The following is a 26471-nucleotide window of genomic DNA, read 5'->3' as shown; positions in this document are numbered from 1 at the left end:
GAGACTGCTAAGGCAGCAACGTAAATTTATTGATCTAGGCTCTCCACATGTTCAAACTGTCTTTTATTCTTTGATTGTAAAGACCGTCCTTTTTTAATAGCATGAACTCATTTAGGACACAAAAGCGGCACCTGACCAATTACAGCAACAGCAGCACATCAGCATCATGAATTCTGCAAGCCAGATTCTCTTCCACCCTGCCACTAGTTAAAATTTATACCAGCTCAAATATTTGTCTCCAACTATGCTAGAAAGAAAAGATCACTTCCTGTTAAACCTAACCTTTACTGCATTAGGATATACGTTGTGATAATGTTTGACAAGATTGCAAAGGATGAGACAGCAAGTCCTAAAGAGATCTGCCACTTGATACAACCTCATCTTATTCTAGCCCCACAAGAAATCATATTTCAGAAATTTTCTAATATAAAGACAAAAAGACGGAAAGACTGTTCTACCAGAAATAGCCACTGTCACCTACCTCATCAGTCAAAATGCACTGATGCAAATGCACTGGCGTATTGAAAATTCCTGCTTGACATATACGTCCTTTAAAAAAGCATAAATACATGTTTTTAAAAAGTTTCCCTTGTATTGTTTTTTAACGCAATTTATTAACTTTTTTTTTTTTTGAGGAAGAGTGGCCTTACACCAACATCTGTTGCCAATCTTCGTCTTTTTCTTTTTTTTCTCCCCAAAGCCCCTGTACATAGTTGTGTTATCAAAGTTGTAGAATTGTAGCTTTTCTATGTGGGACGCCGCCTCAGTATGGCTTGATGAGCAGTGAGTAGATCCGTGCCCCGGACCTGAACCAGCAAACCCCGGGGCCACCAAAGCGGAACGCACGAGCTTAACTGCTATACCACTGGGCCGGCCCCCTCAAATACATTTTTAATCACTGTTTATTACAAATACAAGCTAGAGATATATAAGTGGAGGGAAAACATTGACTTTCCAAGTCCCAAATCATTTTAAACTGAAATATCTGAAAAAAGGAAAACGGGCATGACCTTCCAGGGACCTCCTGGGTGGAACGGCAGACACGTTATGTCCAACTACAATGTTCACATAATTGTTCTGTACCTAGACCCACAGATACAAAGGGAAGAATACCGCTTGGTGAATTTAGGACTTGACAGCATGAGACAAGAAGCTAAAAACAAAATCTGATTCCTTACCAAATACTTATTAAGCATTTTCTATAAATTTTCCATATTTCTCTCTCTCTCAATAATCTGTGTACTGTATTTTAAATGAAATTAATTGTCTTTAATTTTTCTGATAAATTAAGAAACACCTTGCTCTATATGTCTGAGTTTCTCAGCTGAGACTCTGTGGTCCAGCTGCCTTTCGGCATTCATTCAAAAAAAGCAGAATTGTGTAAGTCTCTAATTGTAAATTTACATGCATTATAAGCGCCTGGGGACCCGAGAGCACAGTCATTGTTTTCCTGTTAAAAATGTGCTCTCTCTTAAAAATATTTTTTGATTGAAAGTGAAGCATGGCTATTTCCTCACCTATTAAAAAGAAAAAAGCAACCGACCTTGTTCAACGACATGTGATCTCCTTTGCTAAATCTTGACAAGCAATGCATTCCTAAGGCTTTCTATTTTATTATTATATTTTTTCCCGTGTAGGTGTTCAGAATTTAAGTAGGGCTCCAACATTAGAACAAATCCATTAACGTGTTGCCACAGGAACACTTTGTAACTTCTGCATTGCCACAGCCTCTCCAGGGGTCAACAATCCCTCCAGCGAAGCTTTTCTCTGGCTCTGGCGTGTACACAGCTGTATCAAGTAGCACTGTTTGCCTTGGTAACAATGCCTCTGCTTGTGGAGAAGACACATTACACCAACTTATCACACAAAACACCCCATAGCAGAGCTGGTCAGGGAGGGAGGACCGCAGCTGGGTGGAGGAACACTACAACCATCCATCCCACCCCCAGGGGCCAGGTCCACCGGGAGAGGGGCACTCATACACTGCTACGGGGGTGGAAAGTGGTTCCATTTTTAAAAGAAGTCAATTTGGCAAAATGCATCAAGGGTCTTTAGAGTGGTTACAGTTATTATATATACGTGTATATACATACTCACACACGTTTGTAGTTTCTGACCCAGTCATTTCACATGTAATAACACACACTTGGGGGCTGGCCCGCGGCTTAGCGGTTAAGTGCGCATGCTCCGCTACTGGCGGCCGCGGTTCAGATCCCAGGCAGACCCAGGCACTGCTTCTCCGGCCCTGCTGAGGTGGCATCCTACATACAGCAACTAGAAGAATGTGCAACTATGACATACAACTATCTACTGGGACTTTGGGGGGGGGGGGGGAAGGAGGAGGATTGGCAATAGATGTTAGCTCAGAGCCGGTCTTCCTCAGCAAAAAGAGGAGGATTGGCATGGATGTTAGCTCAGGGCTGATCTTCCTCACAAAAACAACAAAAAACAAAACAAAACAAAACACACACCCTTAGGAAGTAATGTCCAAAAAAACCCCACACAGATTTACACACAACTACATTCATCGCACTATTATAACAGCAAAACGTCAGAAACTGAAATTATTGTTAAACAATTATATAGACATTAAACATGTTTATGAGGTCTCATGAAGAACTAAACGAAGAGTCTTAAGTAACTCTATTAAATTCCCATGAAAAGCAACACAATTTAGTCACTGTCTAATTAGTTTCCATATATATAGATATCTCCTAAAAACGTACAAAGAAGTACACATTTTCAAATGCTTAGTATATTTGACAATTAATGTGAGTTAACGGAGGCAGGTGGTTTTAAAAAGGAAAGTAAATCTCCAATGCTCAGTTTCCATAATAAAGAGTTTGAAGCAGGATGTGTCTAGATTTTATCAACAGCATTAGGAAAATTATTTCTGCCTTTTATGATGATGAAAGTTCCTCTAACAATCAGATTAACATTCTGGTCAGAGCACCTCAGGGACAGGGTCTAGGTCACAGATTAGGTTTCTAGGGACCTGAGTCTTGATTTCTTTCCGTACCGCAGGCTGTACACCCAGCTGGACCCACTGGGTAACTGCAGCCAGATAACAAGAATCAGTTATCTCAAAATTGTTAACCAAGCTAGGAAAACAAGTCAAGGCTTCAGATTTAGGACATGCTAAGGACATCATATTTAGACAGTAATGAAAATACAGCTACAGATTTTTAAAAATAAATCTAAGTTAACCCTACAGAGATAGATTTTCTCCAAATGTCCATACATAATTCACTGTATATTTACAGTAAGTTTTATATATATTATATGCCAAAGAAGAATTCAATAAATTCTACAATGTAGCAACGATAGACCATACTCCAAGCACAGATTAAAACAAAACCATCATAGAAGTAACAGGCACTTAAACAAAAAAAAAAACCCAATATATGAAGACAGAGAAACTATTTTCCTAAATAATTGTTGTTTCAAAGAAATATAAATCCTAATATGAGACTGCTTTGAAAATAACAAGAAGATTTAGGGTGGGGAAGGTGTAGAAGTAACAAAAACTGAAAGTCTATATAACAAATCTTATGGGATCTGGTCAAGCTGAGCACAAAGATAAATGCAAGCCCTAAGTAATTAAAATAAGTGAACTACATATCCAAATGAGGAAAAACATGACAAATAATACAGACATACCAAGTTATGCTTTTCAAAACATAGTTGACATAACGGAGGGGCAGCAGGAAGACTGCCAGGGAGCGCACCAAGCAACTGGAAATGGTCTGGTGCCAGGTGGCCTGAGAAGAGATCTCTGCCCTAACAGCCTCCCCACGTCCCACAGTGGAGTGGGTCCAGGATGGAGGACTGCAGCTAGGTGGAGGAACCATCCACCCCACAGCCAGGGGCCAGGTCTACAGGGAGACGGGCACACACATGCTGACATTCGTCCCATTTTTTAAAGAAACCAATTGGGCAAAATGTATCAAGGGCCTTTAAAGTGGTTACAGTTTTAAAAATAAATGTTTATAACTTCTGACCCTGTAATTTTGCTTCTAATAATACACACTAAGAAAATGTTTTAAAAAACCCCCACAGATTTAGACACAAACACATTCACTGCCCCACTGTTACAACAGCAAAAGGTCAGAAACTTAAATTTTTATTAAATTATTATGCAAACATTAAACATGCTTATGAAGATTTTACTAAGATGAGGAAATGCTTAGTTTACAAAGTGAAAATTGGGTATGAAATCGAAGAGATTGTAAAAAACATGTACAAATGACTAGAAGGAAATTCACCAATGTTTTAATAGTGTTTGTCCTTGGTCTAAAACAGTCTTGGAAGACTTATTTTTAAACCTCTGAGGCTTAAATGTGGTGGGAATGAATAAGCTAATACGTATTAAAATGCTTACCACCATACCTGGCATATAGTTCCTTAAGAGAAATGTAAGTTATCACACAGGATCACCTTCTCCCTCACACGTGACAAGTCTAGGACTTCAGTCAAATCACTTAACTTCTGGGCTTTGTCTTCCTGTTTGTAAAGTGGGAATAACCATAGTTACCTAATAGGGGCATGAACATTAAATAAAACAAAGAATGCAAAGTGCGGAACTTAGGCACTTAATGTGAGTACTCTTTCTCTCTCTCTTTGGAAGACCAGAAATTTTATTCATTCTGGACAGTTTTGAGCCAGTTTAAAAAATTAACTCTAAATTCAATACCACTTGGCAACTTAAAGTTATGGAACATATGCAATCTTCTACACTGCAGGAATATGCTCAGGTGAGAAGGTCTGACTCTGACAAGCTCAGGCACTGATTGCTCCAGGTGGCCAAGAGGCTTTAAAATGGGCCAACACTGAACTGAAGGTGTGCAAGGGAGGGACCTAGCGTGGTGCTTTTCAAAAGAAAACATTCCCATGGATGTACAAATAGGTTTCACATTCCTAACACGTGCTTCATTTATATGGCACTTCCAAACTAGGAAATCCTGTAAAAGTCTTCCTTGTTGGCTCCAATCTATGCAGAAGGGACTCAGAAGAAATGAATTGTGTTCTGCAGAAGAAATCTTTAAACTCCTGCCTGTATGAGGCTAAACGGGAGCAAACATAAAACCATTCTTCCCCATCGCAAGAACTATGGGTCAAGTCTTAAAGATGGAGCTGCTATCATTTTCTCCCCAGTGGTAACTAGACAGAAAAGGTGGATGGGTGGATGGATAGGTGAGTGGGGAATTTCTTAGGAATAAATGGTCTCCAGCTCTCTGGTTTACTTAAATTGCACAACTTGGTCTATTATGCCTAGTGGTCTTTAAAAGGATATAGCCATGGATTTGCAAAGGAAAACAGAGGAAGTCAGACTTTGGTGTCTCTTCTAGACCCACAGACATATCCGTGTAAATAAGGGTGAGGCTGTCACCATTCCAGCCTCTCAGGCCCCTTTTCAGTGAAGCTGTCCCACCCACACTCCTTGCTGCCCAAGCAGCCATGTTTGTGTCAAGTGACTTCGTCTCCCACGTGCCCCAGCCACCTGTGGGGAACAGAGTGACTTTCCAAGAGAAGCCAAATACAACAGTGTTTATCAAAGAAATTCACAAGTTGACCAGACATGATAAGGCGAACTGGATAAATGAGAGCCTGACTCTCAAGAATTTGAATTAAGCAGAAAGAATAAGCAGTTAGCAGTGAGGGCATGTGCTGAAAGGGGGTTAGGAGGTGGGAGGGGAGCCAGGAAAGCCAGGGCTGGGTGCAAACTCAGATTATAAAGAGGCCAAAAGTACGAATGAGTAGAAATAAGTATCTAGGGTACATTTTTAGATATTAGCTACTATTAATATGAAGCCATCATGGTTAGCAATACATTTTAAAACACTGCTTTTCACCTTTCTTATTTTAACATTGATATTATGTGTGTTTTACATTATCAGTATAAAGCAATCTATGCATGTATCCTCAATATAGACATGTACATGTATATAATTTATAAATAAGTGTCTCTTGAGGACATGAGCTCCAACTGTTTTGTATGAATGGGATGTCTAATCAAAAAAGTTTAAAGACTCCTACTTTGACACAGAGAGTGCACATTTTATTACACTGGGAGACAAGCGAGAAGTTAGGATGCCAAGGAATGAGTAAGACATAGACCCTGTCCCATAGGAGCTCATGGACCATAACGTGTTACAGAGAAGAAAAGAAGAGCACCCTGATTTTTATCAGGTCTCCAACAAATTTTTGTTTAGCATCTATGAGTACCCTGCACTAGAGTAGGTGCTTATATCACTTTCTAGTGACCAAACAAGCTACCAGGGCCGAATCGAATTTGCTGGGTCAGAGTCCCTAAACATTTCTGGACCATAGTCTAATTTGAGATTCTGATTAAGAGAAAAAAAAAAAGGAACCTCTCCCTAGCAAAACACATATAAACACATAATTCTGGATTCAATTTCACTGACACTTTTCACCTAAAGCCTAAGATAAGACACTGAAGGTTCTATTGCCTATTCAAAAATACAGAAACATATATTTAATCATGCAATCCTAAACTGAAAGACTATGTTTCAACAATGCAAAGCACTTGCGCAGTTTATTCACAGGCCTGTCTTTTCAATAACATCATATCATTAGTGGCAATGAGAGAAGTCCCATCAGAAATAAAACAGCACGTTTATTCTCAAACATAATGCATGGAACTGACAACAGACAGAATGTCACTCCAGTCACACAATGGCTATTCAGAGTTCTCAGTTAACGGAACAGTCACAGCTTCAGATGGAACACAATGCACAAAGAACAGAAATCTGGACAAAGTTGCCATATTAGGGATGAGGATAACAGAATTAGCTTCCTGGCAACAGAGACTTCAGTGAGGGCTGCATCTAAAACATACAAAATTATTTTCTGTTAATGGTCAGTAAGTAAATAAAAATAAAGTCTGACAACATATTTCAACAGTTTGCTTTAAATGATCTTACACAACACAGCTAGAGTCCACAGGCTTGGTTCATCTCTTCTCTTAACCAAAAGAAGTACCTGAAGTGATTCCTTTTCCATATCATTAGAAATCACCTGAAAATGCAGGATCTGGATGTCAGAGTAATTTGAGGATCAATGGATCTCAGTTTCCTCACTGCTGAGATAGGAAAAATAGTACTTACTCCACAAAGATGAGAAGCACACATTTTCAAGGGGAAAAAAACGTTGTTCTATGCCACTTCAGCCTATATTCCACAAATACTTTCTTGTATTCATTCAACAAATATTTAGTGAGTTGCAACTATGAGCCAAATACTAAGCAGACAAAATCAAGCAAAATCGGACCCAATTTCTTTCTTGATGAAGCCTACTTGGCTCCTTGACGCATTAGAAAGATTTACGGCTGAAAGTTCCATTAGCTGATAGTGACAGCTAACATCTGTGCAGCGTTTTACAGATTATAAAGTACTATCCGACACATCATCTGCTGCGATCTGCACAATAACTCCTTGAGAAGTAGCGATAATCGACAATTATTCATCTCATTTTGCAGGTTAAGAAACTAAGGCTTAAGAGGTCAAGTGGCTTACCCCAGCCGCGGAGCTGGAACCCACTGCCCTGATCATATCAATACACCATCTCATCTCACTGGAGCTGGGCTCTGGGTCACGAGGATAGGACATGTGCTAACGCATTCCGAGCACTCTATTAGGAACACGATCTAGAGTAGCTTTTTGCCTATCCCCAGCCTCCCCAGAAGTGAAGATTACCCAGCTCCAGTAGTATATAGAAAATGCATTTTACTTAGTTCGGAAAAGCTCGACTTACCTAAGGTATAAAACGGTTATTTGCCGACTATTACCAGCCATGGGGTCTCAGGGCTGAATTGCAGCCTAAGATATGCCTCCTTTCACTGGCTGCTTCCTACGGTGATTTTCGATTGCAGAAATCTTCTGCGTCATCTTCCTTACAGACTCTTAATCAGTTTGCTACAACAATATGACTGACACAGTAAGACTGAAAAATGACATCTCTAGGTAAAAGAATCACCTGGTCCTATGTAAAAACTTTCATGACACTTTGAAAGGATCTTAGAGCACTGTCCAACATACAACTCACTGCCAAAATCCCTCCTGCAACATCTCTGACTTGGGGTAATCCAACTTCTTTAATACATCCAGTCCTACTGGTAAGGCAATTTGGCAATAAGTACCTTAAGTCTTAAAAAAAAACAAAAAACAAACAAACAAAAAACTAACTTTGACCCTATAGTAGCTATTCTACTTCTGAGAATTTGTCCTAAGGAAATAACTTGACAAGTGCACAATGGTGAATGTATTTCAAAGATGTTCATCGTAGTATTGTTGTTTATGATATTAAGAAATTAGAAACAACCAAAACAACTACCAGTAAGGGATGGTTTTAATAAAATAAGGAAGCATTCATATAATGGAATGCTATGCAGCCATTAGAAATGATAATACAGATCTATAAGTATTAACATGAAATGATACACACGCTATATCCAGTAAAAAAAAAAAAGTAATTACTAAATAGTGTATATGATACTCATTTTACGTGTGTATACACAGAAAAAAATCTTGAATTAATTGACGTAGAAAAGAATGTTCTCCTTATGTCTGTGTGAAAGTTCCAATTCCGGCCCCTGAAGCTGAGAAATAAGTCTGTTCTCCTTTCCACCCAAAATGCCTTTCAATCATTCCTGGTAGGGCACAGTTTCTAGTCCATTTACTTTCCTGGTTTGCCCTCTTAAAATCTAGAGCTCAGAAATGAAAGCAAGCCCTCAGAGGCAGCCTGACCACGGCAGAAAACAATGAGATGATTATCTCCTTTGTTTTGAATGCTGTGACATTAATACTGCGGGAGATGGCAACCATGTCAAACGGTTGGCTAAAACCTTAAATCTTTTTAACAAGATCCTGGGTACAAGGAAGTTGCATTCAGTAGAGCTGAATTGTACATTTGTTCATGTTGATCCCCTTCGGCTTTTTGAAGCCTTTTTCTAGCCTGATTTCTGACATCCAATTAGTTAGCTTCCTCCCAAGACTGGGATAGACACGAATTTGATTCACCTTTATCAAGGACCACTTTCTCAAACTAGGATACCATGTCATTTTGGAATGGATACTCAAACCATTTTATTTTATAAAAATTTAAATTATTTTTATATTAAAACAAATATGGGTATGTTAAAAAAATAAAATATGAAGTGGATTCTTCTTTGTGTAAAACATGAGACTTCAAAGACATTAGGTCCTGGTTATGCTTCCCAAGTCTCCCTATCCCTCTGCCCACAATCAGCTCCTGCACCTGCCACTCCTCCAACCCACCAAAAAAAGGATAAACTTTCCCCTTCTTTAATGGTACCTTGCTGGGAAAATGAGAATAGCATTGGCAAGGCAGTCAAGTGCACAAAATCAAATGGTTTATCATCAAGTCCATATTTTTCCAACTTATCCATAAAAGGATCCTAAGAAACTTAGTCAAACACCTAGTTTTATTCTGAAATCCCCTAACAACGACATTACTCAAACTCTCTCTTCAATAAATAACTGTTTAAAAAAGAAACAAGGTTAATTTAGGACAGGACCCTTCTCGGGAAACCCATGCTGACCTCTTGCCACCACTGCCCCTTTCCTAGGTAATCACAGATTATTCCTTCTTCCCTCTGTTTATTCCATTCTAAGATTATTTCACACCTATTCTTTGGAAGGCAGTAAACTGGTCTATGAGAGATAAAACAATGAATAAGACAGAAGCTTATCTTGTAGGAGGGAGAGAGATGACACACATGCAAACAACTCCAACACAAGGTAAAAACGCTTTAAGAAAGTTCAAGAACAGGGAAGCACTGGCCTGCAGGAGGGAACAACACTATCTGGCTGGACCACAGTATGTGTGAAGGACAGCAATAAAAATAAAAATGGGGCATATGGTAGAGAGCCACAAATATATTTAACCCGAGAAGACTCTAAATTTTGCGAGGGAATCATCTTAAAGCTTTCTGGGCCACACTTGAAAAAAATCTATGATTTTCTATTTTAGAAAATTAAAATGTTTTCAATTTCTGAAAAACATCTGCCTGTCTTTTCAGTCTTCTTGGCCTTTCTCTTGCCCTCCAAGACTGTCAACAGAAGTCTACAAATCAGAAAACATTATGCCTTTATACTTTTTACAGCATTTTTAAGTTTATAAAGCATTTTCAAATGGGTTAGCTCTGGCAAGACTTTTTAAGTGTCCTAAGATATGATGAAATTGGGCCTGGACACTCAAACTCAATTCAAGAACCTACGTGTTTGGTCACCTCCCTCAGCCTAGGCCTTCATCCACTTTTATCTGCATTTGTTTTGCCCTTTCCAATTAAAATTCATCATCCTTGAGTTTTCTAAGCTTAGAGAAAAATCAAAGAAATCACAGAAGTGAAGGATCGTGTTGACTGTGTAATTAAAAACTTCAGCACACAAAAAAGTTAAATAGATGACCACTGTATAAATATTCGCAAGAAATTCTAAACAGTTACTACCTTTGACTTTTAGAGACTTTAGAATAAATCTCTAAGACCAAAAGAATAGACCAGACAACTTACAAGAAGGTGACAAATCTCTGGAAAAAACATTCAATGTCTTTGGGCTCCCCAAATAAGGCTTGTTAAAAATAAAGTAGATCCTCATTATTCATGGATTCCATATTTGCGAGCTGGTCTACTCACTAAAATTTATTTGTAACCCCAAAATCCATACTCATGGTCATTCATGGACACGTGCGGAGTGGTAAAATACTTGAGTCACCCAACGCAAACATTCCCAGCTGAGGTCAAACAAGGCCACGCTCTGCCTTCTTGTTTCAGCTCTCATATTATACTGTAAACAAGTGTGCTTTTCACAGTCATTTAGTTCCACGTTTTAAGCATTTTTGTTGGTTATTTTGTTGATTAAAATGGCCCCCGAGCATAGTGCTGAAGTGCTGTCTAGTGTTGCTAGGGACAGGAAGGCTGTGATGTGCCTGACAGAGAAAACACGTACGTTAGAGAAGCTTCATTCAGACGTGAGTTATAGCACCGTTGGCCCTGAGTTCAGTGTTAATGAATCAACAATACGGAGTAAACGAGGTGTCTTTAAACAGAAACATACCACAAGGCTACTTATTGATCAGTTGGCCAAAATGTTATGACCAGAAGGTCACAGGAACCTCAGCCTGTATTTTTTTTCCGTAGGAGCAAGGGTTCAGTATTCACTAATTCAGTGCTCATTGCACTTGACAGAACATTATTACTGCAAATAATGAGAATCAACTGTGTAACAGTGAGGGGAGGGGAGTTTCCTCTCAATTTTTCCTATATTCCCCACATTTCCTATAATGAGCAGTTTTGCTACCTCTAGGTCTCCTATTTATATTATAGAACAACTCCAAGTCCTAGGCCTATCCTTCCTTGCTATTCTCCGCCTTAAGGGCCTTTTCAAATTTTCCTCTAGCCTTTTCAAAGGTGTTGGCCCATTCTCAACTTGGCCTCCTCTCCCAGCACTTGACTGATCCTCCGCACCCCGGTTCTCTGACATTCCTACCATCTTTTGTACAGGTTCCCTCACAAAACAGCTCCTCCGACGGCTCCTGGGTGGCCTCAGTGACTTCCTGGGCTGCCTTCCTCTATTCTTCCTCACCCAAGGATTCCATCACTTTCACGAGCAGTCTTCTACATTAGAGTCTGTGCCATCGGATCACACCTACATTTTTGCCTAATTATTTGAAACTCATTTTTCAGTAGCCACCTGCCCAAAATTCCCTTCCCTGCCTTAAACTCTAGGATGGCACGAATATTTTTCCCCACTGTCATTCACGGAGTCTTTAGAAACACCTGGTAGAATTCTGAAACTCCATAGCCATTTTTCCTTTCACTTTTTAAAACCTTTTATTATGGAAAACTCCAAATATACACAAAAGTAGAGAGAAAACGACAATGAACGCAAATGTAACCACCACTGAGCTTCAACAATCATCAGTGTTTTGTCATCTTTTTCATACATTTCCCTTCCCTGTCACGTTTTGTTTGACTTTTGCTGGACTATCTTAAAGCAAAACGATGTGTCTTTTCGCCCATAAGAACTTCCATGTGCCTTTATAACTGATGAGGACATTGTTTTTTATTTATTTATTATTTTTTTTGTGAGGAAGATCAGCCCTGAGCTAACATCCGTGCTAATCCTCCTCTTTTTGCTGAGGAAGACCGGCTCTGAGCTAACATCTATTGCCAATCCTCCTCCTTTTTTTTTTCCCCCCCAAAGCCCCAGTAGATAGTTGTATGTCATAGCTGCACATCCTTCTAGTTGCTGTATGTGGGACGCGGCCTCAGCATGGCCGGAGAAGCGGTGCGTCAGTGCGCACCCGGGATCCAAACCCAGGCCGCCAGTATCGGAGCACGAGCACTTAACTGCTAAGCCACGGGCCAGGCCAGGACATTGTTTTTTAACGTAACCACCATGCCATTGTCAAACCCTAACAAAATTAATTATAATTTATCATCATTGAGAATTCAGTCCATATTGAAATTTTTGTGGTTGCCTCAAAAGTGGTTTTTTGCAAATGGTTTGTTCAAATAAGAATCCAAACAAGGTCCCCGGGTTGCATCTCATTAGCTGAGAACACATTTGAGGCTACAGCAGAGGGATGAGTCCTAAGTGAGTCTGGAACAACAGAAGAGGGGCTCAATAAACTAAAAGAATTCAAGTGGACGCCTAGCCCAGAAAGGAGAAAAATAAATAAAACTAAAACTGCTCTGGAAAGTCATGAAACAGAGCAATAGCCAGAGAGAAAGCACCGAAGGGGCTGAGAGCTTAATTTGAGTATGGAGAGTAATTGGATAAATGATTGAATTATCTTAATGGAACAAGGACATTAGGTTTTAAAATACCACTTTGGATCAATGGAGTAATGAAAAAACAGCTATTAAAAAGGAAAACCTTATTGTCACTGTATCTAATTTATTTAATTTCCCAAACCTTAGCTTCACAAGCACCTTTTTACATTCTGGCACCTTAACAATTATACTAAAAGCTTAAAATGATTTTGGGTATAAGTTCATATTTTATTTCATCAAAGAGATCAAAATGAAATAAGCCTAAAATACCATATAAGGTAGATGACATTGGTGCAACTGACTATTTCTATCTCCTTGATTCTTATCCAGATCACTCAACATATTCAGAATGCTTACTTTATTTTTCTTGCAAAAAGAAAATGAATATGGCCATGCAATTTATCAGGATGATAGCTAACATTACAGATTACTAAGCCAGGCACTCTACAACCACATGAGGTCCAAAAATTATACCTATTTTACAGATGTGGAAACTGAGACTTCATGGTTAAACCATATTGTTAGGGTCACATCTAGAAACTGGCAGCACTGGGATTCTGAAACTGGCCTGGCTGACTCTAGATCCCAAGACTCAACCCACAATCAGAGCAGAGCACAATTAAGAAACCAGGGATCTCCCTCATACATTGCTGGTGGGGATGCAAACTGGTGCAGCCACTATGGAAAACAGTATGGAGATTTCCCAAAAAATTAAAAATAGAAATACCATACAAGCCAGCTATCCTGAGTATTTATCCAAAGAACTTGAAATTAACAATTGAAAGAGACTTATGCACTCCTATGTTCACTGCAGTATTATTCACAATAGCCAAGACATGGAAGCAACTCAAGTGCCCATCAACGGATGAATGGATAAAGATGTGGTGTATATACATACAATGGAATACTACTCAGTCATCAAAAAGGACAAAATCGTTCCATTTGCAACAACATGGACGGACCTTGAGGGTACTATGTTACGTGAAATAAGCCAGACAGAAAAAGACAAACCCTGTATGATTTCACTCATATGTGGAAGATAAACACATGGTCAAAAGAACAGATTAGTGGTTACTAGAGGGGAAGGGGGTTGGGGGGGTGGGAAAAAGGAGTAAAGGGACACATATACAAGGTGACTGACAAATAATAATGTACACCTGAAATTTCATGTTATAAACTATTATGACCTCAATAAAATAATTAAAGAAAACAAAAGAAACCAGGGTTCCCAAATGCTTCACTGGGAATCACTAAACACACACTCAACTTTTCTCTCTGCAGCAGATATACACGCACACATGACAATTTTTTACATAAGTAGTATATGCTCATTAACTAAATATAAGAAAAGAAAATTAAAGAAGATAAGCTAACTAATAAATCCTAATATGTCTCAGATTTTTTTGAGGTTCATTAGCAGTGGCTCCAAAATTTCCCTTCCTCCTTAAGATTTACTAAAATGCTGAGTTACAATTTTTTATTTCTTTGCCCCAAACTAAGCCAACAGACTCGAGAGGAAGAAGAAATGAGGATTGCAACTTAGCCCCCTCATCAACTTTGCAGTAGTATTTTAGTTAGAATAATACGATTAAAAAGTAGTTGTCTTAAGCATAGCTCTGAAAAAGCTTCACGATTACTTGAAATATGACCAGCGATGTTTGTCTACAAACAAGTTAGTGATGTTATTATAACATCATGAAGTTTAAAAATTTTGTTTTTGTTTCTTTTTTTAATAGAAGGATTTGTCAGCATCTTTATCACCTCTAAATGGTAATTTTAACATTTCAAAGGGATTTTTTCCTAATTGTATTTTGAGAAACATATTTTCAAAACCATTTATGCACTGGGAACCCACAGATCTTGTTAAATCAAATATTTCATATTCCAGTACAAGTCTGGACACATCAATCTGAAAAATTTCTTAAGGCTTACTCCACCAGCCTGTGTGATTTCATTTCCAGCCAAATAAGAATCGTAAACTTTTGGGTTATTGCAGCTAAATCTCAGTCATTGCAAGGAGAGGAGGAGAAACCCAGCAACGCTTCTGGCACTGAAACATTCCAGAAGAAGGACAATCCCCATAATATGCTCGCTAGAATATCTTACCTAATTGGTTTCTGAATCCTGATTTATGTTTACTCATTTGACTCATTTAATTTAGCAGTGTGGACAACTGTCATACACCTGGCCGAGTGGAAGAGTTTAATCACTGGAGAGCTGACAGTGTACATGTGGGACCTTTAAGTCAAGTGCCATCATGTACATGGTGGGGGGAGGGGGCAAGGCAGGTGACCCCACTGTTTTCCCAATAGGGGTGACAGTGCCATGGAGTCACTGTACCACCCTTGACGCTGGACACCCAAGACACCATCCTGCTTTGGGTTGTGGGTGTGGTCTGAGACTGGAAAATGGCTTTCTCAAGGACTAGCTACTGGCCCATCTAATTTCATTAGCACTTGTTACTGTTCCTGTACTAGTGATTCTCAAAGTGTGGTCACCAGACCAGCAGCAGCACCACCATCTGGAAACATGTAAATTCTCAGACCAGTCCCAGAGCTCTTGAATCAGAATCTCTTCTTCTGGGGGTGGGGCCCAACAATCCGTGTTTTATTTTTTTTGTGTATGTGTGAGGAAGACTAGCCCTGAGCTAACATCTGATGCCAATCCTCCTCTTTTTGCTGAGGAAGATTGGCCCTGGGCTAACATTCGTGCCCATCTTCCTCTGATTTATACGGGACGCCACCACAGCACGGCTGACAAGTGGTGCGTCAGTGCGTGCCCGGGATCCGAACCCGCGAACCCTGAGCCGCAGAAGCGGAGAGCACGCACTTAACCGCTGCGCTACCAGGCCGGCCCCCCAGCAATCTGTGATTTAATAGAGCCCTCAAGAGATTCGGATGAGCACTAAAGTTTGAGAACCACTGCCATGAATGATATTTTTAATATGATCGTTCATTGAGACTGTCATTATATTTGGGTTTAATTTCCATTAAACCCAGAAAGAGTAGTTTATTGATCCTCCAATATTCCTATTAAAGTAAATTCAAACAGAGGGAAGCTTTGAATTTACCAAAAGCTCAGTATAAGAGAGTGAGGAATGTGAAATTTAGTAATTAGTTTCCTGTTTCCTCACAGGTGGTCTGTGGAACAACATCCTTACAATAGGTTATAAGAAAATATTTCATTACTTTGCTCAAATTTACTCAATCTCCTGTGTAACACCAGCTCTCAGTATCGGAGGTGGCTCCCAGCCACTGTTAAACTCAACTCCAAAACCAGGGCTGCACAGGGCTGAGGAGCAGGACCCTGAGAAGGCCTGCGTTCAATCTCAGCTCTGTCACTACCCACCTGGGTGCTCCTGGAAAACTCACTTAGCCACTTTAAGCCTCAGTTTCCCTAAACGTAAAATGAAAATTACAGTATAACCTCCATCATGCGGAATACATGAGAATCAAAGATGTTTAAATCATGCTTCCTGGCACCAAGCAGCCCTCAATGCATGAGAGTAATTTCATCATTATCAGCTAACAGAACTATTCACTTTTAAATACTTCTGAACATACTTAAGCCTCTACAAAGTAGAGGTTGTAAACATCTAAATCATTTTCTATAGAAAAGCAGCTGATAAATGATTTTTTAAATAAAGGTGACAAAATTACAACCACATTCATTCCTAACAAAAGATCCCATGACAGAAAAACAGGTCATTCTGCAATAAAAGCAGTGTATACAATATCGAACCGCAAACACCCTGATCAAGAGAAAACGTTTCCAAATATTTTCTTTAAAGATCCCTAAATTGTTATGAGGGAAAAAGCCAAGGCATAGTACAGACTTGAGCAGATTAGTCAAGAATGTGATAGGGCGAATTAAAGAAATCACATTTTGCCAAGGCTGAAGTGGAAGGCAGGCAAAATTCCAATTTTCTGCTGGTTCATTCAAATGAGTACTGCCCTTCCTTTTTGCAGCTGATAACTTAATATTAAAACACATTTTATATTATAATTAAAAGATCAATAAGCCATATCAAAAGAAACCTGTCACTTAAGAATCTTTTGATATGTTCTGAGTTGACATGAACATCAGTACCAAATATTGTTTCACAAACGCTGAGGAGATGATGCCTTTATCTTCATCCAGATCTGGGTTTGAGTCCGGGCTTGGCCATTCATCAGGTAAGTGACCTTGGGCAAGTCCCTGAGCTTCCTAATTGGTATTCCTGCTTCTACTTTTGTCCTCCTCCTGTCCATTCTCCTACAATAGTCACAGAATCCTAATCTGTTCCTCAAACAGGCTAAAGCCCCCTTTCTACCTCAGAGCCTTTGCACATGCTGTTCCACCACTATTCCCCTCTGGGAGCATCCACTCCCAATTTTCACCTGGTCAATTCTATTAGTCCTTCAGGTCTCAAGTCACTTCTTGGGAAAGCTCTCCCAGACTAGGCTAGATTAGACTCTCCTATTACACATTTTACTTAATTTTTCTAAGTCTTGTCACAATTATAATTGCATTGTTCTTTTGTAATTTTCTATTGAGTGTCAGTCTACACAACTAGACTGCAAGCTCTGTGTAGGCAGGGATCATGTCTACTCACTGCTGTATTTCTAGCACCAAGCACAGGGTCTAGGGCACAGGGCAGGTGATCATTATACACAGTTCTCTGGGCACTGTTTCAGCAAACCAGAGTGACCATCTAACTTAGTAGAGTTAAGAGGTAAACACACTTTCGGATCAGCTAGGTTTTCAGACATGCAATATTGTCAGATGAGAAAGTAAATTCTTTCAACATCTTTCTGGTTTCCAAAAGCAGAATTAGGTAAAAGCTGAAAAACAACTTTGGACCCTGTGAGTTTAAACAGACAGCTGACTTTAGATTCAAAATTCTGGGAATCATGCTTATAAAACCAAATAACCTGGTATACTGAATCTGGTATTAAATACCACCAAGGGTAAGGACTGTATGTCCCCTCTAGCCAATCTGGATACAAGAGGGAAACAGGCAAATTTGTCTGTTTTCCTTTTGTTCCTGTGCATTGCCTTCATTCTTCTCACCTTATCTTTCTGCCTTTATTTTTCCCAGGAAGAGCCCTGGGGAATGGTCTTCTATCATAATGGTGGTTATACGGAGCCACACATGTGGTATTAACCATGAGCTGCCATCCCCTTCATGTCACGTTCATCCTCCATTTCCTTCCATTCTCCAGCTTTGCTTTCTTTGCCCTCGTCTCCTTTCCAGCCTTCCCTCATCCTCTCCCACCCAGCTCCCCTCCAGATGTGAGACTCAGAGATATAGCAGAAAGAGGGCTGGATTTAAAGACTCTTAGAGCTACATTATCTTGGAGAAACCTCTACACATATGGCAGGAAATCATTCTGGAGTCTGGGAAAAGGGGAAGAAGGGTTAAATAAAGTCACAAGATAGTTCAGGCAAAGAATGGAAAAAGAAGTGGGATAAAATGGAATGGTTGACTACTGGGCCTTTTTCTTATAATTAACCCCCTCCCTCCCACAACCCCAAAGACCTAGAGTTGAGAGCTTGTATATCTTCTAGTCACTGCCTCTCACTTCCGAGAGAATTTAACCCAATAAAGGAGTCCTGGCTACTTTCTGTCGGTGGTGTTTTGAGAAGATGATTTATCTGTTCTTGCTGCTCAGCCTGAAGGAAGAGATTGTTAAAGGTCTGCAGTCAGCCTTATGTTTGGATGTGAGGAGGAACAGGGGAACAGCACCATGTTATTATATAATAAGAGTGGTTTTCTGGTAATAAACACTCTAATGGCTATCATAAAACCCAGTTAAGGATCGGAGCTTCTCTTTAGAATTACCAATATCTAAAAAGATATTAAAAATTACGACCTCAGGGGGCCAGCCGGGTGGCGTAGCGGTTAAGTGCACGTACTCCGCTGTGGCGGCCCCAGGTTCGGATCCCGGGCATGCACTGACACACAGCTTGTCAAGCCATGCTGTGGTGGCATCCCATATACAGTAGAGGAAGATGGGCACGGATGTTAGCCCAGGGCCAATCTTCCTGAGCAAAAAAGAGGAGGATTGGTAGATGTTAGCTCAGGGCTCATCTTCCTCACAAGAAAAAAAAAAAAATTACAACCTCAGGGGGAACCTACCACAGAGTAAGTCTGCTTACTTTTCCCACCTGTGATGTGTTTTTTCCCCCCCCAAATAGGAACTCCTTATTCTGAATATCTGCATCCAATCCAGGGGTATTGAGACTGCTGACATTACAGACATGCCCACATCAGCATCACTCCTGAAAGGACTCAGAGTCACGTGGAGAGAAAAGACCGCAGCCCACCAAGGAGGTCTTCCCAGGGAACTTCCTAACACCAGGCCTTTGTGTGTGCAACCCCCCAGCCCCAATTAAGGATCATTCTGCCCTCTAGAAGCTATCCAAAGATGAAAGCAGCCCCAGGAAGAACCCTGCTCGCTTCCTCCAGACACTAGGCAGCCACCTGCTCAGGGTCTTATTCACCAGCTTCTGAGTGCCTGTGTCCTGAAGTCACTGCCGCTTGTGCCCCAGAGGACAAGGAGGAGAAAGAAACAAAGGAGCCAGGTGGCTGGGGCAGAGAGAGGACTGGAGCAGCCTCTCTCTCACACCCCCACAGCGCGGCCTGGGGCCTGCGGAAGCCAGGTCGCTCCCCTTATCAAGCTGTGTGCTGAGACAGCTGTCTGAGCCGGAAAAGGAAAAGGAAGGAAAAACAGTCCTTTGTAAGGCCCACCTCGTCTTTCATCCTAAAGGAAAGAAAACTGCTAAACAGGACACAGAGACCATCTTCACACACAGTGGAGCTTTCCTTTATCATTTAGTTTAATTCTGCCAGGATCGACTCCTCGGCAATTCTCTTCACTGATAAATGGAAGAAGCTTAAAATGAACGAAGTGAGCCGCAGAATGAGGCACAATCACTGTTTACTAGGTAAAGCACTCCTGTCCCATAGGGCTGAGCAGGGTTTTAGGAGGCAAGTGGCTGCCAGTCACGCCCACTGAAGGAAGCTGGGGGACAGATCTTGCAAAAGGGTTTTGATGAGGTATTGTCCACTCCCTCCAGAAGGTTTGGAATAAGAGGCCTGGAAGATCTGTCAACATAAGAGAGAGGAAGAAGTAAAATCAAAGAGAAGAAAAGTTGAAAATTCTCATACGATTCCTTCCCTGCTGTTTTCCTGTGGAATAAGTGGAAAAAGAAAAGAAACTTGGGGCCAGGCCAGGGGCATAGTGGCATAGCTCCCCGCACTCCACTTCGGTGGCCCAGGTTCGCAGGTTTGAATCCCAGGCCTGGACCTACACCACTCGCCAGCCATGCTATGGTGGTGACCCACATATGAGGTGGAGGAAGATTGGTACAGATGTTAGCTTAGGGCTAATCTTCCTCAAGCAAAAGAAAAGAGGAAGATTGGCAACAGATGTTAGCTCAGGGCAACTCTTCCTCAGCAAAAAGAAAAGAAAAAGAAAAGAAAAGAAACTTCCTTGGAATTACTGGTGGAATTAAAATGAAAAAAAATAATTTTACACAGTCTCATCTATAATTTCACACAACGTATAGCTCTTTAACCAGACTATAAAATTCCTGCCATTTAAAAGCCCAGAAATAAACCCACACATCTATGGACAGCTAATCTTTGACAAAGGAGCCAAGAACATACAATGGAGAAAACAAAGTCTCTTCAATAAATGGTGTTGGGAAAACTGGATAGCCACATGCAAAAAAACAAAGTAGACCCTTACCTTACACCATACACAAAAATTAACTCCAAATGGATTAAAGACTTGAATGTAAGACCTGAAACTGTGCAACTTCCAGAAGAAAACATAGGCAGTACGCTCTTTGACATCAGTCTTAGCAACATATTTTCAAGCACCATGTCTGACCGGGCAAGAGAAACAACAGAAAAAATAAACAAATGGGACTACATCAAACTAAAAAGCTTCTGCACAGCAAAAGAAACCATCAACAAAACGAAAAGACAACCTAACAATGGGAGAAGATATTTGCAAACCATACATCTGATAAGGGGTTAATCTCCAAAACATATAAAGAACTCATGCATCTCAACAACAAAAAAACTAACAACCCAATTAAAAAATGGGCAAAAGATCTGAACAGACATTTCCCCAAAGAAGATATACAGATGGCCAACAGACACATGAAAAGATGTTCAAAATCATTAACTATCAGGGAAATGCAAATCAAAACTACGATGAGATGATGAGATATCACCTCACGCCCGTCAGAATGGCTATAATTAACAAGACAGGAAACAACATGTGTTGGAGAGGATGTGGAGAGAAGGGAACTCTCATACACTGCTGGTGGGAGTGCAAACTGGTGCAGCCACTATGGAAAACGGTATGGAGATTCCTCAAAAAATCAAGGATAGAACTACCATATGATCCAGCTATTCCACTGCTGGGTATTTATCCAAAGAACTTGAAAACACCAATGCATAAAGATACATGCACCCCTGTGTTCATTGCAGCGTTATTCACAATAGCCAAGACTTGGAAGCAACCTAAGTGCCCATCAAGGGACGAATGGATAAAGAAGCTGTGGTATATATACACAATGGAATACTACTCAGCCATAAGAAACGATGAAATCCAGCCATTTGTGACAACATGGATGGACATTGAGGGTATTATGCAAAGTGAAATAAGTCAGAGGGAGAAGGTCAAATACCGTATGATTTCCTTCATTAAGCAGTAGATAATAACAACAATAAACAAACACATACAGACAAAAGAAAATTCCTGCCATTTATATATTTATGCTTACCTTCCTCCTCTATTTTATTTTGATTGCATAAATATAACATGGTCATCATAAAATGTTTTAAAATTCTGACTAGAAAAAATTTTTTAATTAAATTACTAGAATTCCAAAAGAAACTTTACCACTGTTAACATTTTAGTATATCCTTTATATTTTTTTCTATGCCAACGTAGACATATAAATACATGGTGAGTTAGCTGGGGGAGATGTTTGTTTACAAAAATTTCCTCATACTATATCTACTGTTTTTTTTTCACATAAGTCACGAATATCTGTTTGTTCAAATAAATATAGATTTGTTTGCACTCTTTTTTCAAACATTCTTGGCAAATATCCCTGCTATTTACTGTTAAAGTGGTCCTAGAGGGCAGCCAGGGGTGTCTATACATGCTGCTGAGGGTTTAACAGCCTAGGAAGTACCCAATTCACCTGTAGCAATCACAGAATCAGGAATCCACCATGTATCACCAACAAACCTTTAGGAAAGCCTTCCTGGGTTAATAACTAAAATGACACTAAGAAAGGAGTTTGGATTCTTTCCTGGAAAATCTTCTGCTGGTTGCATGAAGTGAGAAAAACCTTCAATAATCACTATCACTGAGGGCTTGCAACATGGTTTAGAATGAGTAGTGATATTATGAAGGTATAAGAATTATCTTAATTACTTTCTTTTCATTACTTATCCATAAAAAATGTTCTTTCCTCAAGGAATTATCATAAAGAATTCTTAGTACACATAATAAAAGGATTTTGCCACACTCTTAACTATACAGATAAACATATGCTATTGTAGTTATGAAGAAACATTATGAATGGCATAGGATGGAGAACTTTAAAAACAGGATAAATGTTTCCCAATATTTCCCACAGACCCGATGAGCGAAAAGTAAAAAAATGGTGAGATGATCTCAAGCTCTTAACTATATGATCAAAGACTTTGCCATATTGGAAATAAGATTTTACATCAACATTCTTTAGCCTAAAACTTCCCATTTCCTGCCTACCGCTCTTCCCTTTCACAGCACGGGGCAGTCTACTACAGAAATTTAAAAGTTCCCAGTGCATTTTCTTATTTTGTGGGGATGTAGACTGAGTCAGGCTATCTGGACACAGATACACAAAAAAGCACGCTCACACCATTTGTATACTGGTACTTACCATGCAGGAAGAGAATTCTTATCATCAGTCCTATCTTTTTAAACCACTGTATGAAAGATAAATTAATAGAAAGGGGCCTAAAGTACATCTCTATCTACAGTCATTAATTCAGAAAGAACATGCCCCCAACCAAGGCACATCTCACATTTAACACGGCCAGTAGCTCATTTTAATCCACCTCCGCTAACACCATTTTTAAATTAAGACGCTTCTTGTTCTTAACACACACCTTCTCATTGTCTTGTATACTCTTTGCCAAAACATAATATTCAGCTTGTTTTCGTTCTTTCAGGGGCTTTAGATTTACCCACTGTTGCAGGGTAAAATATTCCAGAAAACAGAAAAGGTGACTTTGCTCTTCAAACTTACCCAGGACTCTCCAAGGCTGTTCTGTGAATTCAAGTGCCTCCCCATTGATGATATGTTACAGTCAATTTTCTTGTTCATTGGCCCCAGGACACTGTCAGCCTCAGGTCAGAGGGGATCACAAAATTTAGCCAGCAACCTTTTGTACCGTGCAAAACACAGATTATCAAGTGAGCACCAGTGTGTCTGAGGGACTCGCATGCTGCAATTTGAGAAGGCTGAAAAAGGATAACGAGAAAGGGAGCTGCTAATTAATTCTCCTCCTCCTCATCAGCCCCAAATGTTTCAAACAACAACTGATCTGGGAACACAGTTTTGACATGGTTGAGATAATGACTTAATTTGTTCCCAAAATGCTGGGAGAGCTGCTGCAACCCTATCTGGTGAGAACCATTTGTACTCTTTTCTTCCCAACACCAGAAGCAAGGCTTGTTTCCAAAGGCAAGAAATACTTCCTGTCTTTTCTCCAGGCCTGACAGTCAAGGGGCTGACTGACCATGCATGAAAGCCTTATCAACCCAGCACTGAATTATGGGCTACTTTAGATTAGCCACAGCAACGTCTGTCTGTCTCTTGGTTGCCAAAATAGAAATTTCCTGACCAATGGTGTTAAAATACAGATGGCTTACAATGTGCCCAGAAACAGAAATTAGGACACAAGACTACTTTGCATTACAGTATTTATGGGAGGGATGGGGTAGTGAAAATAGTTACAGGAGAATAAACAGTAAAGCTACAACCTAAATAAGAATTATATGGCAGAGGGTGGGGAGACAAGATGAAAACTGCCATAAATGAGACTGGCGAAGTACAGAAGGACACTCTTCTCACGTCTACCTTAGCTACCCTCCTCCCATCCCCTCCTCTCCACAAAGATCCAGAAAGGTTCACTGACACCAAGGTTTCTCAATCGTTGCATAACTGACATTTTGGCCTGGATAATTCTTTGATGTGGGGGCTGTCCTGTGCATTGTTGGGTGTTTAGCAGCATCCCTGGCCTCTACCCACTAGATGATGGTAGCACCCACCCTCTCTAGCTCAGTTGTAACAACCAATAATGTCTTCAGACATTGCCAAATATCCCCTGGGGCGGGGAGCAAAACTGTCCCGGATTGAGAACTGCTGATCTACCCTAAGCCACCATGCATGGGGGGTGCAGGTGGCACACTAAACAAGGGCACCAGTTAAGGTGGCATATGGGAGCTGAAGTCTCACCCATGGCCCACTCGCCAGGTCATACACCCAGGGAGTGTGAGCACCCACAGGGGCACACCTTTTTCTAATGCCCTCAAAGACTCCACACAGGCCAGCAGAAGCACTGCACCTACAGATGCTGCCGCTCCTTCCTCACGTCCCACTCACTCCTCCTTGATGCTGGGCCCAGCAGCATCAAGCCCCTGAAACTGTTCTCGCTGCCAAATCCACCAGCTACCACTCAGTTCTCATTGCTCCACAGGATCAGACACTGGTAACTATTCCCTCCTGGAAGTGCATTTTTGCAGGTTCCCTCCAACCTCTCTGGCTGTTCTTCCTCAGTCTCCTTTGTAGGCTGCATTTTGGGGTTCGGCCCTAAGCCCTCTTCTCCTACTCTATGTCCCCACTCCTGACCTGGTGGTCTTACTACCTCACAGCTGCAATGACCATCATATGGGGGAGACTCGCAGAACTCAACTCACTGTGCTCTCTCTTCTCTGAACTTTAAATGCACATTTTCAACTGACATTTCCCTTTGATGTCCTGCAGACTCTAGAACTCAATCTGTCCAAAACTGAGCTCATTGTCCTCCCCCACAAACCTCCTAGGCTTCCTCTCATTGACTAGCAGCTGGGCCGCCCAGAAACCTGGGCACTGCACTTGACTCTCCCCATTCAATCAGCTCACAGAGCTCCTACCCCTTAACTCCACTCTGTCCACCACCTTCCTCTAGCCTCAAACCCCTGCCCTGTCGAGGCAACGATGTCTCTCACCTAGGTATCACTACAGGTGCCTCGGTTCTCAGGCCATCCTTACATCCCCAAGCTGGAGGGAATTTCCCAATCTGCACTTCTAATTACATAACTCACCATCTTAAAACTCTTCAATGATTTCCCACCACACTTGAGATCAAGTTTAAAATTTCTTAACATGGTTTACCAGGCCCTTGATGACCATACCCTGCCCCCTCGACGCACACCCCCATACTCGACTCCGCCTCCAATTTTAAACTCTCTTTGGTTCTGAACACAGGATGCTCTCCCCACTCCGTCTGGAACAGCCTCTTCCCGAAATCGACCACTTTCACCTGGCTAACTCCACCTCACCCAACAGGTCTCAGCGTAAACTTCTCCGACCCCCACCTCTCACTAATGTTCCCAGCAGTACGTGCCCATAATAGCCTGTACTTCCCCTATCAGAGCACTTACTCTGCTTATTTGCCTGATTCCCCAACTAAACATGCTCCATCTCCTCCTTTCACCACCCATCAGCTTCAACCTCACTTATTCCTCCATTCAGTGTTGGCTGGTCCCTGTGTTAATTACTAACCTCAAATTTCTCCTTGCTCATCATCAGTAGCGAATGTAAGTACCAAGACCACAGAATGCCCCTTTCTGTACCAGATGCTATAGTGAGCAAAATATATACACGACATGGAACTAGCCTTCGAGAAAAATATCAAGGCAGGGAAATAACATGCAATGCTAAACTTACTGAGCAATGTGTCTACAAATGCAAACTAATAAAGGCAGCCTGAGAAAATAAGTTGTTTAGGAGATGTAAAATCGAGAAATTATCAGAATGAAGTAGAGACAGTCTGGAGCCTCCTTCTAGACATCTGCACTCAGATTGTGAAGGTGGTGATTGCATATCAAAAGGCATAGAAATTAACTAGAGAAATGTCAAATTTGCAGTGATCAACTACTTTTTTAATCAGTTGGATTTATCATGTTTTTTCAAGTGAAAACTTTGTCAACTGTACCCTGCTAGTTTTCCGGTGGCACCAATAGCATGACGTGGAACAGTAACTCTTTGGTGGCATGAGAACAAGTCATAGAGATCTGTTCCGACTCTTCCTTCATAAAAGGACAAGCAGCAATGAGTTCAAGGCTCAGAATTTTTCAAACATCAATTTTCTCAAAATAGATACAACTGGATAGGAATATTAATACAGTCACGCGTCATTTAATGATGGGGCTACATTCTGAGAAATGAATCATTAGGCGATTTCATCACTGTGCGAACATCATAATGTGTACTTACACAAACCTAGATGGTATAGCCTACTACACACCTAGGCTATGTGGTACTAATCTTATGTGGCCACTGTCATGTATGCAGTCTGTTGTTGACCAAAATGTCATTACGGGGCACA

General features: G+C 40.7%; 1 protein-coding gene across 4 annotated transcripts in view; it reads right to left on the bottom strand.

Moving 5' to 3' along the window:
* Window positions 1-26471, bottom strand: part of KANK1 (KN motif and ankyrin repeat domains 1) — a 200160-nt gene that overhangs the window by 142961 nt on the left and 30728 nt on the right. The gene's annotated exons all lie outside the window — the stretch shown is intronic.

The sequence above is a fragment of the Diceros bicornis genome, chromosome 22 (genome assembly GCF_020826845.1).
Source record: "Diceros bicornis minor isolate mBicDic1 chromosome 22, mDicBic1.mat.cur, whole genome shotgun sequence".
NCBI classification, from domain to species: Eukaryota; Metazoa; Chordata; class Mammalia; order Perissodactyla; family Rhinocerotidae; genus Diceros; species Diceros bicornis.
Note: the sequence above shows the minus strand (reverse complement) of the source record. Positions and strands in the feature narration are given on the sequence as shown.